The sequence below is a fragment of the Trichosurus vulpecula genome, assembly GCF_011100635.1.
Source record: "Trichosurus vulpecula isolate mTriVul1 chromosome X unlocalized genomic scaffold, mTriVul1.pri SUPER_X_unloc_1, whole genome shotgun sequence".
Classification (NCBI taxonomy): Eukaryota; Metazoa; Chordata; class Mammalia; order Diprotodontia; family Phalangeridae; genus Trichosurus; species Trichosurus vulpecula.
The window spans coordinates 7,289,732-7,308,712 of record NW_023494377.1 but is presented as its reverse complement, the minus strand read 5'-3'; positions in this window follow the sequence as shown (position 1 = coordinate 7,308,712).

Sequence of the window (18,981 nt, the reverse complement as noted above, 5' to 3'; positions counted from 1 at the left end):
GACTTAGCTCCCCTTACCAAAACAAAGTTCAAAGATAGCTCCAAAGGACTCATGATGAAGAGAGCTAGCTATATCCCGAGAAAGAACTATGGAGTCTGAATGCAGATTGAAGCAAACTATTTGCTCTCTTTTTTTCTCTTCTTTTTTGGTTTTGTTTCTTCTCTCTCATGATTCATTCCATTGGTCATAATTTTTCTTTGCAACTTGACTATTGTGTAAATAAGTTTAATGCGAAGGTTTATATAGAATCTATATCAGACTGCATGCCGTCTTGGGAGGAGGGGGTAGGGGAGGGAAGGGAAGAAAATTTGAAACTAAAGATCATGTAGAACTAAGTGTTGTAAACTAAAAATTAAAAAATCTAATTTAAAAAAATTTTAAAAAGTCAAATCATAAAACAATTAGGAAAGAATAAAAGACAGTTCCTTTAACAACTATGGCTAGGTTGAAAAACTTTAAGAAAAGAAAGGATGAAATGATAATAAAGACTAAAAATAAGGACAAATTTTAAAGTTTTGATATGAATAAAAAAGAAAATATAGAGAGTATTTTTGGACCAAAAAAGATGTTTCATTCTGCAGACTTATAGGGAAAAGATTTATGATTCAAAATCATCAGTCAGAACCATGTTAATGGTAATAATCCAATTTATAAAACTTAACAAAAAACCTGATCAAAGGAGGGTGTTCCTTTAGGTCTAGACATCTCACATCTTGGAAGTTTGTCAGAACACTGCATGTCTGGGCTTCCAAGTAACATTCAAGAGGGAAAGGAGGCAGAGAGCTTAGAATCTAGACTTTCCTAGCTAAGAGTCAAGTCTTGCTTCAGTATCACGATGGATGGTGGACAGTGAAGACCACATATTAAAAGAGGGGAGGGTAATTAGAACCTAGAATTTATGAGCATGAAGGAAATATCAGATCCTGAATCCAGAGCTGAATGAGGCTTTAGAAACTGGAATGTCAATGTTGGGAGGGACTGGAACAGAAAGAGTAGGAGATGTGGAGAGGCTAGGATTGGGAAATGTCAGGAGCAGGAGGGTTTTGGCACACAGAATATCAGGCCTGGGAAGAGTCACGGAGAAGGGAATGAGAGAGTAGAAGAGCACTTAGAAGAAGGCAGATCAGAAAGAGAGCGCTTAGAACACAACAGGTCAGGCCTGGATTGTCCCAAGATCTTCCATCTGGCATAGCAGAGAGGGCTCTGAGAACATACATCATCTATTTTGGAGGGGCCTTAGAATAGAAACATCATAAAGGGCCAGGATTTACTTTCATATACATTCTTAGTGGACCAAATCTAATTAATTTGAAAAATAAGAAAGTAGGTTTTTTATGAGAATAACAATTTGTTCAGTTTGATATATAGTATCCCAGTGGTCATTTTTTTTAAACCCACATCTTCAATCACAAAGCAAAAAGTATATGAGTAAATTATTTCTGTTTTCTGGAGAACTAAAGAATTCCCCCCAAAACCAAAACAACTGAAATCAAAAATATTCAATTTTATGCACTTCCTTCTTTGGTAAAGATTACTATTGATATTTCTATTAATGATATTGAATATAGAGTATTTTTGTCCACAAAAACAAACTGTTATATATAGAGGACTTATAAGAGAGAGGACTTCTGTTTCAAAATTATATCAGTAATATTCATTTCCATTTTAATGATAATCTGATAAATTAAAATCTAGGGGAAAAAAAACATACTTCCCCAGAGGGTGTGGTTTCTTAGAGGTGCTTAGATAATTGAATGTCTTGGCTTCCACTTACCACTCAAGGGGCAAAGTTGGAGGTGACAGAGTTCAGATTATAGAATTCCCTAGCTAAGAGCCGAGTCCCATTTCTGAATGTCCCAAATTGGATTGGAAAGTAAAGCTGAAATATAAGGTTCAAAACAAGACATATATGGGCAGCTACATGGCACAGTGGAAAGAGTGTGGGGCCTGGAGTTAGGAAGACTTATTTTCCTGAGTTCAAATCTGGCCTCAGACACTTCCTAGCTGTGTGGACCTAGACAAGTAACTTAAACCTGTTTGCCTCAGCTTCCTCATCTGTAAATTGAAGTGGAGAAGGAAACGGCAAACCATTCCAGTATCTCTGCTAAGAAAACCCGAATGGAGTCACTAAGAGTCGGACACAACTGAAACCACTGAAGAACAACAAAAGACATGTATAACCTAGTTCTAGCTAAGCTTGAAGTAAATTTCTAATCCAGAATCCTGAGCTGGAAAAGCTGGAATGTCAGTGCTCAGAGGGAGTAGAGTAGAGTGGGAGGTTTTCAGGAGCTGAGAATGGAAATTTTCAGAAGCAGGGGGAGTTTAGGATGCAGAATGACAGAAATTGTAGAAGCCATGGAAAAGGCATGAGAGAGGTAAGAGAGCCCTTAGAAGAAGGGATAACATAGCAAAGAGCCCTTAGAACACAATGATCAGAACCCAGATGGTCTTCAAAGCTACCGTATATTCAACTAGCTGTAAGGGCCCTGAGAACGTCAATCATCTGCTCTGGAAAAGGCCTAGAATGGAAAAGATCATAAATGCCAAAGGTTCATTTTCATATATACTCTTAGTGAGTCATAATATTAGCCAATTTTAAGTAAATTAAAAAACAAGAAGTTAGACTTTTTATGATAGCAGTCATTTATTTTCACTTCATTTGTATCAAACAGTTGTGAAGCTTAACAAAAAAAAAATCACATCCTCAAGCACAGAGCCAAAAAGGGATTGTCGAAGTACTGACTTTATTTGGCTAGCAAAAAAATCCCCCAAACACCCAAAGCACTGACCCACTGAAACAAATGCAATTCCATGCATTGCCTTCTTTGCTAAAGACTATTATTAATGAATATGGAGTCTCTTTGGTCACATACAAAAAAGGCATTACCTAAAACAGACTTATAAGTGTAAGAAACAAGCAACTTACCAAGAACTCCACCAGGCCACTGGTGACTTCAGAAGACGGTCCGTGGCAAGAGCCTAAAAAGTAAGCACACCCATTGAGACAAATACACAGCTTTATATTCCCTATTCCTGATTGGTATTTCCCTCCCCTGTTTCCCTATTGGCTGGGTATTGAGGGTTTACAGCCTATTGGGAACTGAACTCCCCATGTGATTCTCCACCCCATTTACATCTCCCATTACCCTGCCCCCTTCCCCCATTTTCTTTATACTTTTCAGCTGCCTCTTAAGCACTGGCACCTTGTTTAACAACTTGGCTTTTATGCAGAAGCAACAACCTCCTTTTTCCCCACGTAAGGGACACAGTTCATTTTCAAAACCAATGTATCAGTAAAACTTAGGTACATTGTAATAATATTCCAATAAATATAAAAAGTAGGGGGAAAACTCACTTAAATCATAGGAAGGTTTGGCCTTAGAACCAAGATGTCAGACCTGGGAAGATTAAATTGTCAATTTTTTAAAAAAGCTTATAAAAGATAGCAGTGTGTTTCTTTAGTTCCAGAAATGTCTTCTCTTGGAAGTTCTTTAAAAAATTAATATCTAGATTTCCAGGTATCATTGAAGGGGAAATTTGGAGATGTCTGAGAGCTTAAAATACAGAATTCCCCAGCTAAGTGCAAGTCTCTCCTCTGAAATTCCCAGTTTCTAGTGGAAAGTAGAACCAGAAGGCTAGAGAGCCAGGGAGAATACACAGAACTGAGAATGTCTGAGCTTAAAGGAAATTTCAAATCCAGAATCCTGAGCTGAATGAGGCTGTAGAAGCTGGAATGTCAGTGTTGAGAGGGTTTTGAACAAAGTAAAATAAGTTCAGGAGTCGAGAATGGAAATTGTCAGAAGCAGTGGGATTTTAGCACACAAAATGGCAGGTTTGGAGAAGAACCATGGGGAGGAGAATGAGAGAGGTCAGAAAGCACTTAGATGAAGTCATAACAGAGCAAAGAAATTCATCACAACACAAAGGTCAGATTTGAGAGGGCCTTAAAAACCAAAATATTGGATAACTTGGAAGTATGTGAAGATAGCAAATCATCTGCTCTGAAGATGTCATAGAAAGGAAAATCTCATAAATGGCAAGGATTTATTTTAATAGGTATACTGAATATAGGGCCTGGATATTAGCCATTTCTAGGTAATTTATTTTTTTTTAATTTTTTTATTTTGCTTTTTGGCAGGGCAATTGGGGTTAAGTGACTTGCCCAAGGTCACACAGCTAGTACAAGTGTCAAGTGTCTGAGGCCGGATTTGAACTCAGGTCCTCCTGACTCCAGGGCCGGTGCTCTACTCACTGCGCCACCTAGCTGCCCCATTTCTAGGTAATTTAAAGAAGATTTTTCATATGAGATCAATAGGTTAGTCTGGTTTATTTATATTACACATTGGCAATTCTTTTTTAAAAAATCCTTTATGTATAAACACACTGCAGGACGGGCATAGTGAGAGTACTGTCTATTGTTTGCCTAGCCAAAAGAGTCCCCAATAACCCCCAAAACCTGTACACTGAAACAAATGCAGTTCCCTGCAGTTACTTCTTTGGTAAAGACTGATATTGATATGGGTATTAATGATATTGAATATAGAATATTTTTGGACAATAAAACAAGATTTTATAAAGCTAAGACATAGAAGGGACAAGACATATTTCAAAATCAGGATATCATTTAGATTCATGTACATTGTATTGATAATCCAATTAATAAAAAATAAGCCAACTTTGTCAACCATTGGAGGGTGAGGCCTTAGAACCAAAAGTTTTAGGTCTTGGTAGCCCCTTGGAACACTGAATATCAGGGCTGCTCCCAGGATCTTTCAAAGATCTATGTTGGAAGAGGCCTGGAGCTGAGAATACAGAATTTCCAAGCTAGGGGATAAGTCCTGCCCCTGAATTTCCAAATTTTGAGCGCAAAGCTTAGAGAGTGTATGAGATATGGGATGGCTCATAGCACATAGAAAGTATAAGCTTGAAAGAAATTTGGAATTCAGGATCATGAGCCGGATGAAGCTGTAGAATCTACAAGGCCAGAATTGTGAGTGCTAGGGAAAAGAAAGGGGGAGATGTACGGAGTCTTGCAAAGGACATTTTCAGAAACAGGAAGATTTGAGCACACAGAGTGTCAGGCCTGGGAGTTGCCATGGAGACAAAAATGAGAGAGCTTGGAGTGCGCATAGAAAAGGGATATGAGAAAAAGAGGCCTTAGTGTAGAAAACGTCACATCTTACAGTGTATTCCAAACTAGATATGCTATAGGTAGGAGGGTTCAGACAACAGAAATCGTCTGCTGGGGAGGGGGCCTTAGAGTGGGAAACCTCAGAAATGGCAAGGATTTCTTTTCAGATAGATAAATATAGATATGTACATATACTGAGTGGGCCCAAATATTGCCTATTTAGAACTAATTTTAAAAATACATAAATTTTTCATATAAGATGCAGCATTTATTCCAGTTTAAGTTATAATATACAGTAGTGATGTTAATTTTTTCCACATCCTCAACCACAGGTCCAAAAGAATAAGGTGAAAGTACTATTTATTTTTGGCTAGCCCCTCAAAAAAATAAAAAAATCTCCAAAACCTGTACTCCTAAACAAATACAATTCCATACAGGTTCTTCTTTAATAAAAACTGAAATACACGTTACTATTTATGATCATGAATATAGGGAATTTTTCACCAAATTAAAAAAAAGGTATTAGATTTTGAAGAATTTGAAAGGACATTACTTTTCTTTTCATTTTAGCATATCTGTAAAACACATCGCCTTGTAAGAACTATCCAAAAAAGAAAACAAAAACAAAATCAACCTTATAAATCATGGGAGGGGATGGTCAAAAATTTCAGGTCTCAGAAAGTTGTTGGAACACTGACTGTGCGCTTCCAGGTACCTTTTGAGGACTTACTTTGGAGGTAGCCAAGAGCTTAGAACATAGAACTTCCTGGCTAAGAGATAAGATTCGCTTCTAAATGTCCCAATTTGGAATGGAAATTGAAACTAGAATTTTAGTTCAGGGATGGCGACTAGAACTGAGAATGGCTGAGCTTGAAGGACTCAAAATCCTGAGCTGGAAGTGGCCGCAGAAACTAGAACGTCAGTGTTAAAAGGGTCTAAAGCTGAGAAGGGGCCAGATATTCAGAGGCTGAAATTGTAAATTTACAGACCCAGTGGGATTTTAGCCCACAGAATGCCAGGTCTGAGAGTAGCCCTGAAGAAGAGAGAGAGAGGGGGGGGGGGGAGAGACAGAGAGAGAGATAGAGAGACAGACAGAGAGAGAGAGAGAGAGAGAGACAGAGAGAGTTGGGAGAGCACTTAGAAGAAGTGGTATCAGAGCTGACAGAGAAGACAAAAGATAAGACCTGGTGTGTCCTAAAAACTGCCACAGGCTGTTGTTGGGAGGGTTTGAAGAACATAGATCATCTGCTCTGCAAGGGGCTTTAGAATGAAAAAATATCATGAAAAACAAGGATTTATTTTCATAGATATTCTAATTGAACCAAAATATTGACCAGTTCTATTTAATTTAAAAAATCAGAAGGAAGGAGAATTTGTGTCTGAGATGAATAATTTATTGCAATTATATATTAGCCTAATGGTGAAGCTTTCAAAAAAATCCTAATATCCTCAACCACTCAGCCAAAAGTGTGGTGAAAGCTTTATTTATTTTATGGTTGCCAAAATAATTCTCCCCATTATTATAAAACTTCCCATGAGATCCAATGCAATCCCAAGCAGTTCCTTCCATGGGAAAGATTGAATGTTTATTACGGTTAATGATAATCAACATAAAGACTTTTTTAGCAAAATTAGGTTGTTCCACACAGAATATTTGAATGGGACAACACTGATACTTCCAAAGCATCAGAGCTTCAGGGTAAATGTTCATTGTAACGATATCCAAATAAATAAAACATTGAATAAGGGAGTCTTCGAGGGGGCAGCTAGGTGGCGCAGTGAGTAAAGTACAGGATGCCAGAGGGAGGAGAGCCCTTACAGTCCAAAATGTCACATCCTGGGATGTCCTAGAAGACACCGTGTCATAGCTAACAGTCCTTTGAGAACTTAGAATGGAACATATCCTAAGTGGCAAGGGATTATTTCAACATATATTCATAGTGGGCCAAAATATTAGCCAGTGCTAAGTAATTTTAAAAAAAATACAAAGAAAGTAAATTTTTCATAGGTCAGTTAGGTGACATAGTGGCATAGAGTGCTGGGTCTGGAGTCAGGAAGACTCATATCCATGAATTCAAATCTGGTCTCAGACACTTACTAGTTGTATGATCCTGGGCAAGTCACTTAACTCTGTTTGCCTCAGTTTCCTCATCTGTAAAATGAAGTGGACAAGGAAATGGCAAACCACTCCAGTACCTTTACCAAGCAAACCCCAAATGGGGTCACAAAGTCATCTGGCTGTAGAATGTACAATGTCAGTGTTGAGAGGAACTAGATCAGAAAGAGTGGGAGATGTTTAGAGGCTGAGAATGGAAATTGTCTGAAGGAGGAGAATTTCAGCATACAGAAGAATGTCAGGCCTGGCAGTTGTCCTGGAGAAGAGAATAAGAGAGGTAGAAGATTACTTAGACAAAAGCACATCAGAGAGAAGAGAGACCTTAGAACTCAAAAGGGCAAACCTGGAGTGTCCTAAAAGCTTCCATAGGCCACAGCTGGGTGGGCTCCAAAAACCTAAATCCTCTCTTCTGGAAGGGGCCTTAGAGTAGGAACCATCTTAAATGGCACAGATTTATTTTCGTATATATTCTTAGTGAGCCATAATATCAACCAGTTCTAGGTAAATTAAAAAGAAATAATCTAGATTTTTTCATATTATATCAGTCATCTATTCCAATTAAATTCATATTGCACAGTCCCGAATCTTAAAAACAAAACTCAGCTTTTAAACCACCCCACCAAAAGGGTGTGGTAAAAGTATTATTTTTTAGGTAACTAAAAATACCTTAAAACCCTGTAACACTGGCATACTGAAACACATACAATTCCATGCATTGCTTTCCTCGGTAAAGACTGCTATTGACATGTAACACAGGAGCTTAGCTCTAGGCAGATTCACACTGGATTGGGCCAAACCAAAAGAAGACATTGGAGTTGTAAATAAGGGGTTCATACTTTATTCTCACCGGGGCAGGTCAAGACAAGAAATAAAAGCATCCACCAAGGAAGGGGCAGCAACTTCCAAGTTACTTTATTCTCACTGTGGCCGGTGGAGGCAAGGAGCAGACACACCTGCCAAATCACTTTATTCTCATGGCGGCAGATTGTGACAAGGAGTAGAAGCATCTGCGCTTACTTACAGCATTTGTTTGATATACAGAGAAACACACAAGGAAGGTGGCATGCCAACAATAAGTTTACATTATCTTTGGTTACGTAATGATGTGTCGACATGGTGCAAACGTAGTGTTTGTGTTTATGGACCATAGATCCTGGCTGCCTATATCAATCCAGATTCATGCCACATTACATGACATAACTAGTAATAATAATTAATTAAATATTTGATGATAATGAATATAGAGTATTTTCTGTCCAAAAAACCAGTGTTATATTTCTAACAAAAAAAGTATCACTGGCTCCCCTCAAATTGGACAAGCAGGTATGGGTTAGGGCGGGTGGTTTTTGGCCTCTAGCACACACCTACCCTGCCTCCTAGAACACATTTACAAAGCAATCATGTAGCCATCCAGGCTTCTGCTACACTTCCCCTTTAGTGGGAGAACCTGAACATGCTTTTTCCATCATATCACCTATGTATGGGATAGGACACAATACAGCAGTATTGAATAAAATGAATACATTTTGGCAAAAAGGGGGGGGTCAGCTAGGTGGCACAGCGAGAGTCAGGAGGACCTGAGTTCAAATGTGGCCCCAGACACTTGAAAGTTACTACCTGTGTGACCTTAGGCAAGTCACTTAACCCCAATTGCCTTGCCTTCCCTCCTCAAAAAAAACCCAACAATCAAACCATAAAATAAAAACCTTTTTGATCATGGGAGATTCTCTTTAGATCTAAAAATGTCATGACTTGGCAGGTCTTTAAAACACTATCTTGACTTCGAGGTTCCATTCAAGAGGGATAGTTGGAAGTAGCTGAGAGCTCAAAATATAGAATTTCCTAGCTAGGCATTAAGTCCAGCCTCTAAATGTCCCAATGTAGAGCGTATAATGAAGCCACAATTTCACATCTGGAAAGGGCACTCAGAACCTCAAATGTCTGAGCTCGAAGGAAATTTTGAAACCAAGATCCTAAGCTGGATGAGGCTTTAGAGCCTAGAATGTCAGAGTAGGGGAGAATTAGAACAGAGAGAGTGGAAGATGTTCAGGGGCTGAGAATGGAGATTTTCAGAAGCAAGAGGATTTTACCACACAATATGCCAACCTTGGGAGTGGCCACAGAGAATGAGAGAGGTCAGAGAGCACTTAGCAGAAGGAATATCAGTGGAAGGAGAAGACCTAGAACACAAAAGGGCAGATCTCAGAATGTCTCAGAAATCACCTTGTGTGATACCTGGTAGAGCTCTGAGAACAGAAATCATCTCTGCTTTAAAATGAAAAATATCACAAATGTCAAAGATTGATTTTCATTTCTATTCCAGCTAGTGGGCCATTATACTAGTGATTTCTAGGATACTTGAAAAACTAGAAGGTAGATTTTTCCTATGAGATCAATCATTCCAGTTTCATTTATATTACACATTGGTGATGCTTAAAAAAACTCACATCCAAAACCACATAAACAAACGAGTATGGTGAAAATATGGTTTATTTTTTGGCCAGTTCATTAAACCCCACAAAGTTGTACAACAAAACAAATAAAATTCCAAGCATTTCCTTCTTTGATAAAAACTGTCAGGCTATTACTATTAATCATAATGAATATTGAGTGTTTTGGGCCACAAAAACATGGTGTTACCTACAGAGGACTTATAAGGACACAAGACTTACGTTTGGAAATCAGTGTATCAAGAAGAGTCAAGGCAGTTGTTAAAATGAACTTAGGAGGATGTTCCTTTAGATAGTTAAATGTCCTCTCTGTGAAAGTCTTTCAAACACTGAACTTACGGGATTTCAACTCCCATTGATGGGGACAAGGTGGAGGTGGGTGAAAGCTTAGAATACAGAGTTTCCCAGCTTGGCAGTAAGTCCCACTTGTGAGTGAAACAATTTGGGTGAGAATGTGAAGCCAGAATTCTCAAACAGGTAGATGATTCTGAACCTAGAATATCTGAGCTTGATGGAAATTTCTCATCTAGAACCTGAGCTGGATGAGGCTGTAGAAAGAGGAATGGCAGTGTTGAAAGAGACCAGAACAGAGAAAATGGGAGATGGTTGGAGGCTGGTAAAGGAAACTGTCAGAAGGTGTGAGATTTTAGCACAGAGGACATCAGGCCTGAGAGTAGCCATGGAGAAGAGAAAGAGAGATTTTGGAGAATATTCAGAAAAAGAGCTATCAGCTGAAAGAGAGAACACCGAAGGGGAGGCCTGGAGTGTCCTCAAAACTTCCATGTGCCATAGGTGGGTGGGCTCTGAGAGTATAAATCTTCTCTTCAGGAAGTGGCCTTATAATGGAAAAGATCATTCATTACAAGGATTCATTTTCACATATATTCTTAGTGAGCAGTTCTAGGTAATTAAAGTATACAAATTTAGATTTTTCAGATGATATCATTCCAATTTAATTCATATTTCACAGTGAGGAAACTTTCAGAAAAATCTGACATGCCCAACCACATAGCCATAAGAGTTTGATGAAAGTACTGACAATATTTTTGGCTACCTAAAACAAACAAACAAACACTAGTACAAGGAAACAAATGCAATTCCCTGCAGTTTCTTCTTTAGTAAAGACTATTATTGATATTATTAATGACAATGAATATGGAGCATTTTTGGCAAAAACCAACAACATGATGTTATGTTCTTAGGACTCATAAAGGACAGAATTTAAGTGTCAAAATCATTGTATTGGTAAGACCTCTGTGCATTGTAATAGTGAATCAATTTAAAAGAACTTAAGGAAAAAAACCTTATGTATCATGGGAGGGTTTTCTTTAGATCACAAAATGTCATGTCTTTTTTTTTTTAGTTTTTTTTCTTTTTTTAATTTAAATTTATTTATTTAACATATTTAGTTTTCAGCATTGATTTTCACAACAGTTTGAATTATAAATTTTCTCCCCATTTCTACCCTCCCCCCCACTCCAAGATGGCATATATTCTGGTTGCCTTGTTTCCCAGTCAGCCCTCCCCTCTATCACCCCACTCCCCTCCCATCCCCTTCTCCCTTCCTTTCTTGTAGGGCAAGATAAATTTCTACACCCCATTGCCTGCGTATCTTATTTTTTAGTTGCATGCAAAAACTTTTTCTTTGTTTTTGAACATCTGTTTTTAAAACTTTTAGTTCCAAATTCTCTCCCCTCTTCCCTTCCCACCCACCCTCCCTAAGAAGTCGAGCAATTCAACCTAGGCCACATGTGTATCATTATGTATAACCCTTCCACATTACTCATGTTGTGAAAGACTAACTTCATTTTGCTCCTTCCCAACTCATCCCGCTTTATTGAATTTTCTCCCTTGACCCTGTCCCCTTTCCAAAGTGTTTGTTTTGATTACCTCCACCCCCATCTGCCCTCCCCTCCATCATCCCACCCCTTTTATTTTTTTTTTATCTTCCTCCCTCTTCTTTCCTGTGGGGTAAGATACCCAATTGGGTATGTATGGTATTCCCTCCTCAGGCCAAATCTGATGAGAGCAAGGTTCACTCATTCCCCCCTCACCTGCCCTCTCCCCTCCTCCCACAGAACTGCTTCCTCTTGCCACCTTTATGCGAGATAATCCATCCCATTCTATCTCTCCCTATCTCCCTCTCTCAGTATGTTGCTCTCTCATCCCTTAATTTCATTTTATTTCTTTTAGATATCTTCCCTTCATCTTCAACTCACCCTGTGTCTGCTCTCTCTCTCTCTCATATATATATATATATATATACACACACACACACACACACACACATAGACATATACATACATACACATTCACTTATATATATATACACAAACATATATACATATATGCATATTCCCTTCAACTACCCTAATACTGAGGTCTCATGAATCACACACATCATCTTTCCATGTAGGAATGTAAACAAAACAGTTCAACTTTAGTAAGTCCCTTGCAATTTCTGTTTCTTGATTACCTTTTCATGCTTCTCTTGATTCTTGTGTTTGAAAGTCAAATTTTCTATTCAGTTCTGGTCTTTTCACTGAGAAAGCTTGAAAGTAAAATGTCATGTCTTAGAAACAAAAAGGTAGATGTTTCATAGGAGATCAATTATTTATTCAACTTTAATTTACATTATGGAAACAGCTAGGTGGTACAATGGATAGAGCCTGGCTCTTGGATTCAGGAAGACCTGAGTTTAAATTTGTCCTCAGTTATAGAAGCTGGAATGTCAGTGTTGGGAGGGATTAGAATAGAGAAAGTGGGAGATATTCAGAGGCTGAGAATGGAAATTGTCAGAAGTAGATGGATTTTAGCACATGGCGTGTCAGGCTTGGGATTTGCCATGGAGAAGAGAATGAGAGGGCCGGGAGAGTACTTAGAAGAATGGATATCAGAGCAAAGCAAATACTTACAGTGCTAAAAAAAAATGCTAAAAAATATGCTAAAGAAATACCCAATGTGATAGCTAGGAGGGCTGTGGGAACATAAATCACCTGCTCTGGAAAGAGAATTAGAATGGAAAATTTCATAAATGGCAAGGAGATATATATATATATATATATATATATATATGTATGTATGTATGTATGAATATATTCTTAGTGGACCCAAATATTGATCACTTCTAGGTATTTTTTTAAAAAGAAGGTAGATTTTTCATGTCATTGATAATTTATTCCAATTTAATTTATATCAGCTGGTGGCAATGCTTTCCAAAGAAAACCTGATGTCTTCAACCATACAACCGAAATGGTATGGTGAAAATCCTGTCTATTTCTTGGCTAGTTAAAAAAAACCAAAAATCTAAAACACGAGCATACAAAAACAAACACAATTCCATTAAATTCTTTATTTGATAAAAACTGCTAATGATACTATTAATAATAACAAATATTGAGTATTTCTGGTCCAAAAACAGGGTGTTATGTATAGAAGACCTATAAGGGAGAAGTCTTAAGTTTTGAAATTATTGTAACAGTAAGACATGTACTTTTAACAATAATTCAATTTTAAAAAAACTGGAAAGAAAAACCATGTAGATCTCAGGAGCATGTGCCATTGATAAAAAAATGAATGGAATATCTGTTAAGGTCCTTAGAACACTAAATGTGTGGCCTTCCAGGTACCATTTAAGGAAGAAAATGGGAGATGTCCATGAGTTCATAATACAGAATATCCTACCCAGGTGGCAAGTTCTTCCCCTAAAGGTACCAATTTGGAATGGAAAATGAAGCCAAAATTTTAGATCAGTAAGGGCACTGAGAATGTAGAATATTTGAGCTTGAAGGAGATTTTGAATCCAGAATCCTGGGTTATATGAAGAGGAGCTTTAATGGAGATGTTCAGGTGATGGGAATGGAACTTATCTGAAGCAGGTGGACGGTTCAGAAGAGAATGCTAGAGATCAGTGAGCACTCAGAAGAAGGGATATCAGAGCAAAGAAAGCCCTTAGAACACACCAGGCACCTCTTAGAGTGTCCTAAAAATCACCCTATTTGATAGCTGGAAGGGCTCTGAGAATATAAATCATCTTCTCTGGAAGGGGCCTGAGCATGGAAAATTTCATAAATGGTAAGGATTTATTTTCATTTCTCTTAATTAGTGGGCCCAAATATTGGCCAGTTTTAGGTAATTTAAAAACAAGGAGAATGTAAATTTTTCACTTGAGATCATTTATCTATTCCAATTTATTGTATCTTACTCATGGGTGATGCTAAAAAAAAATCGCTTCACATCTTCAACCCAACTGCCACAAGGGTTTGATGAGACTACTGTCTAGTTTTTGACTTGCAAAAAAAATACCCAACCTCCCCAAACCGCCCCCCAACCTGCAGACTGAAACAAATGTAATTCTCTGCAGGTCCTTCTTGGGAAAGGCAGGTATTGATTAATGATAATGACTACAGAGTATTTGTGGGCAAAAAAGAGCCTTATATACTGAGGACTTGTTAGAATCATGGCTTAAGTTTCTAAATCAGTATGTGGGTAAGTCTCATGTGCATTGGCATAATAATGCAATCAATAAGAAAAAACAAAAAAATAGACTTTGTACATCATAAGATGATGTGGCTTCAGGACAACACATGTCATGTCTTGCAAGGTGCTTAGCACACTGAATGCCTAGCCTTCCAGGTACCACTCAAGGTAGAAAGTTGAAGGAAGCCGAGAGCTTAGGATACAGAATGTTCTGGCTAGGAGGCAAGTCCCTCATCCAAATGTCCCAATGTGGAGGGCAGTATGAAGACAGAATATGTGATAAGGAAGGGGCATTTATATCCTAGAACGTCTGAGCTTGAAGGAAATTTCAAATCCAGAATCTGGAGCTGGATAAGGCTCTAGAAGTAGAAGCATGATTGTTGGGAGGGACGAGACCTAGAGCAAAGAGAGCCTTTGGAACAGCAAAGGTCAGACCTTTCAGTGTCCTAGAAACTGCTCTATGTGGCTGCTGGGAAGGCTCTGAGAACATAATCATCTGCTCTGGATGAGCCTTAGAATGGAAAATACCAAAAATGACAAGGATTTATAATCATATATATTCTTAATAGGCAAAAATCTGGCCCAGTTCTAGTTAATTTTAAAAAATAAGAAGAATGTAAATTTTTCATAGGAGATCAATTATAAATTAAATTATATTACACCATGTTCAAGCATGGGAAAAATCCGTACCCCATATCCTAAAGGGTCTGGAGAAAGTGTTGTATACTGTTTGGCCTTCCAACCCCCCAAAATAAAAAAGCCTTCACACCAAACAGATGCAATTCCATATACTTCTTTAATAAAGATTGCTATAGTTATTACTAGTAATGATAATCAGACACTCCTTTTGGGAAATAAGCAATGTATTCAGTACAGAGAATTTCAAGGGATACAACTTGTATTTCAAAATTATATCACAAAGACCTATATAGATACATTGTAATAATGAGCAAATAAATGAAAATTTAAAAATATATTAATTCCCTTTGGGGCCTTCTTTGGTAAAAATTGCTATTAATATAACTTTTAATCATAATAAATATTGAATATTTTGGTTAAAAATCAAGATGTTAGCTACTGAGGATTCATAAGGGAGAAGACTTAGGTTTTGAAATCATTACTGCAGCAAAAGACATGTGCATTGTAATAATAATCCAATAAATAAAGTAACTGGAAAAAAACCTTATAGATCACAGGAGGATGTGGCCTTAAAACCAAAAATGTCAGAGCTGGTCCTTAGAAGGTCCTTAGAACACTGAATGTCTGGCCTTCCAAGGACCATTCAAGGGGGAGAATTAAAGGTGGCTATAAGCAAAGAATGCCAAATTTTCCTGATAAGAGGTAAATCCTGCCTCTGAATATGCCCATTTGGACTGGAAAATGAAGCCAAAATAATTGATTGGGGAGGGCAACTAGAACCTAAAATGTCTGATCTTGATGGAAATTTCTAATCATGAACCCAGAGCTGCATGAGACTATAGAATTTGGACTGTTATTGTTGGGAAAATCTAGAACCAAGATAATGGTAAACGATCAGAGGCTGAGAATGGAAATTGTCAGAAGCAGGAAGATTTTAGTACAGAGAATGTCAGGCCTGGGAGTAGCCAAGGAGCATAGAATGCGAGATTTAGTAGAGCATATAAAACAGGGGATATCAGATCAAGGAGGACTCTTAGAACAAGGAATGTCAAACTTGGAGCATCCTAAAAACCTCCAGGTGCCATAGCTGGGAGGGCTCTGAGAATATAAATCCTCTGTTTGGGAAAGGACCTTAGAATAGAAATTATCAGAAATGGAAAGGATTTATTTTCCTGTGTGTGAGCCAAAATATTGACCAGTTCTAGGTAAATTTTTTTTAATTTAAATTTATTTATTTAACATATTTAATTTTCAGCATTGATTTTCACAACAGTTTGAATTACAAATTTTCTCCCCATTTCTACCCTCCCCCCCACTCCAAGATGGCATATATTCTGGTTGCCCTGTTCCCCAGTCAGCCCTCCCCTCTATCACCCCCCTCTCCTCTCATCCCCTTTTCCCTTCCTTTCTTGTAGGGCAAGATAAATTTCTACGCCCCATTGCCTGTGTATCTTATTTTTTAGTTGCATGCAAAAACTTGTTTTTTGTTTTTGAACATCTGTTTTTAAAACTTTTAGTTTCAAATTCTCTCCCCTCTTCCCTTCCCAGCCACCCTCCCTAAGAAGTCAAGCAATTCAACCTAGGCCACATGTGTATCATTATGTATAACCCTTCCACACTACTCAGGTTGTGAAAGACTAACTTCATTTTGCTCCTTCCCAACCCATCCCGCTTTATTGAATTTTCTCCCTTGACCCTATCCCCTTTCCAAAGTGTTTGTTTTGATTATCTAGGTAAATTTTAAAACAAGAAGAATTTCGATTTTTTCCTATGATATTCATTAATTCCAACTTAATATTACAAAGGAGTAAAGTTTTAAAAAATAACCACCTCCTGAGTCATATAGCTAGAAGGGTTTGATGAAAGTGCTGACTATTTTTTTAGCTAGCCAAAAGGACCCCCCAAAACTGCACAATGAAACAAATGAAATTCCTTCAGTTACTTCTTTGGTAAATACTTTATTGAAAATACTGTCAATGATAATTAATATAAAGTATTTTTGGCACTCAAAAACAAGGTGTTATATTCTGATAACTTATAAGGAACATGACATGTTATGAAATCATCATATTAGTAAGACTTCTGCGTTATAATAAAAAACATTAAAAAACTTTTTTTATTTTTTATTTTTTTTAATTTAAATTTATTTATTTAACATATTTAGTTTTCAGCATTGATTTTCACATGAGTTTGAATTACGAATTTTCTCCCCATTTCTGCCCTCCTCCCCCCTGCAAGAAGGCATATATTCTGGTTGCCCTGTTCCCCAGTCAGCCCTCCCCTCTATTATCCCACTTCCCCCCCATCCCCTTTTCCCTTCCTTTCTTGTAGGGCAAGATAAATTTCTATGTCCCATTGCCTGTGTATCTTATTTTCTAGTTGCATGCAAAAACTTTTTTTTTGTTTTTGAACATCTGTTTTTAAAACTTTGAGTTCCAAATTCTCTCCCCTCTTCCCTTCTCACCCACTCTCCCTAAGAAGTCAAGCAATTCAACATAGGCCACATGTGTAACATTATGTATAACCCTTCCACAATACTCATGTTGTGAAAGACTAACTATATTTTGCTCCTTCCCAACCCATCCCCCTTTATTGAATTTTCTCCCTTGACCCTGTCCCCTTTCGAAAGTGTTTATTTTTGATTACCTCCACCCCCATCTGCCCTCCCCTCCATCATCCCCCCCCCTTTTTATCTTCCTCCCTCTTCTTTCCTGTGGGGTAAGATACCCAATTGGGTATGTATGATATTCCCTCCTCAGGCCAAATCTGATGAGAGCAAGGTTCACTCATTCCCCCCTCACCTGCCCTCTCCCCTCCTCCCACAGAACTGCTTCCTCTTGCCACCTTTATGCGAGATAATCCACCCCATTCTATCTCTCCCTATCTCCCTCTCTCATTATGTTCCTCTCTCATCCCTTAATTTGATTTCATTTCTTTTAGATATCTTCCCTTCATCTTCAACTCACCCTGTGTCTGCTCTCTCTCTCTCTTTTATATACATATACACATATATATATATACACACATACACAAGATATATACATACATACACATTCACTTATATATATGCATAAACATACATATATGCATATTCCCTTCAGCTACCCTAATACTGATGTCTCATGAATCATACATGTCATCTTTCCATGTAGGAATGTAAACAAAACAGTTCAACTTTAGTAAGTCCCTCGCAATTTTTGTTTCTTGATTACCTTTTCATGCTTCTCTTGATTCTTGTGTTTGAAAGTCAAATTTTCTATTCAGCTCTGGTCTTTTCACTGAGAAAGCTTGAAAGTCCTCTATTTTATTGAAAATCCATATTTTGCCTTGGAGCATGATACTCAGTTTTGCTGGGTAGGTGATTCTAGGTTGTAATCCTAGCTCCATTGACCTCCGGAATATTGTATTCCAAGCCCTTCGATCTCTTAATGTAGAAGCTGCCAGATCTTGGGTTATTCTGGTTGGGTTTCCACAATACTCAAATTGTTTCTTTCTGGCTGCTTGCAGTATTTTCTCCTTGATCTGGGAGCTCTGGAATTTGGCGACAATATTCCTGGGAGATTTCTTTTTGGGATCTATTTGAGGAGGCGATTGAGGGATCCTTTCAATTTCTATTTGGCCCTGTGGCTCAGAATATCAGGGCAGTTCTCCTTGATAATTTCTTGAAAGATGATATCTAGGCTCTTTTTTTGATCATGGCTTTCAGGTAGTCCAATAATTTTTAAATTATCTCTCCTGGATCTATTTTCCAGGTCAGTGGTTTTTCCAATGAGATATTTCACATTGTCTTCCATTTTTTTCATTCCTTTGGTTCTGTTTTATAATATCTTGATTTCTCATCAAGTCACTAGCTTCCACTTGCTCCAATCTAATTTTTAAAGAGTATTTTCTTCAGTGGTCTTTTGGACCTCCTTTTCCATTTGGCTAATTCTGCCTTTCAAGGCATTCTTCTCCTCATTGGCTTTTTGGAGCTCTTTTGCCATTTGAGTTAGTCTATTTTTTAAGGTGTTGTTTTCTTCAGTGTATTTTTCAGTATTTTTTTGGGTCTCCTTTAGCAAGTCATTGACTTGTTTTTCATGGTTTTCTCGCATCCTTCTCATTTCTCTTCCCAATTTTTCCTCTATTTCTCTAACTTGCTTTTCCAAATCCTTTTTGAGCTCTTCCAT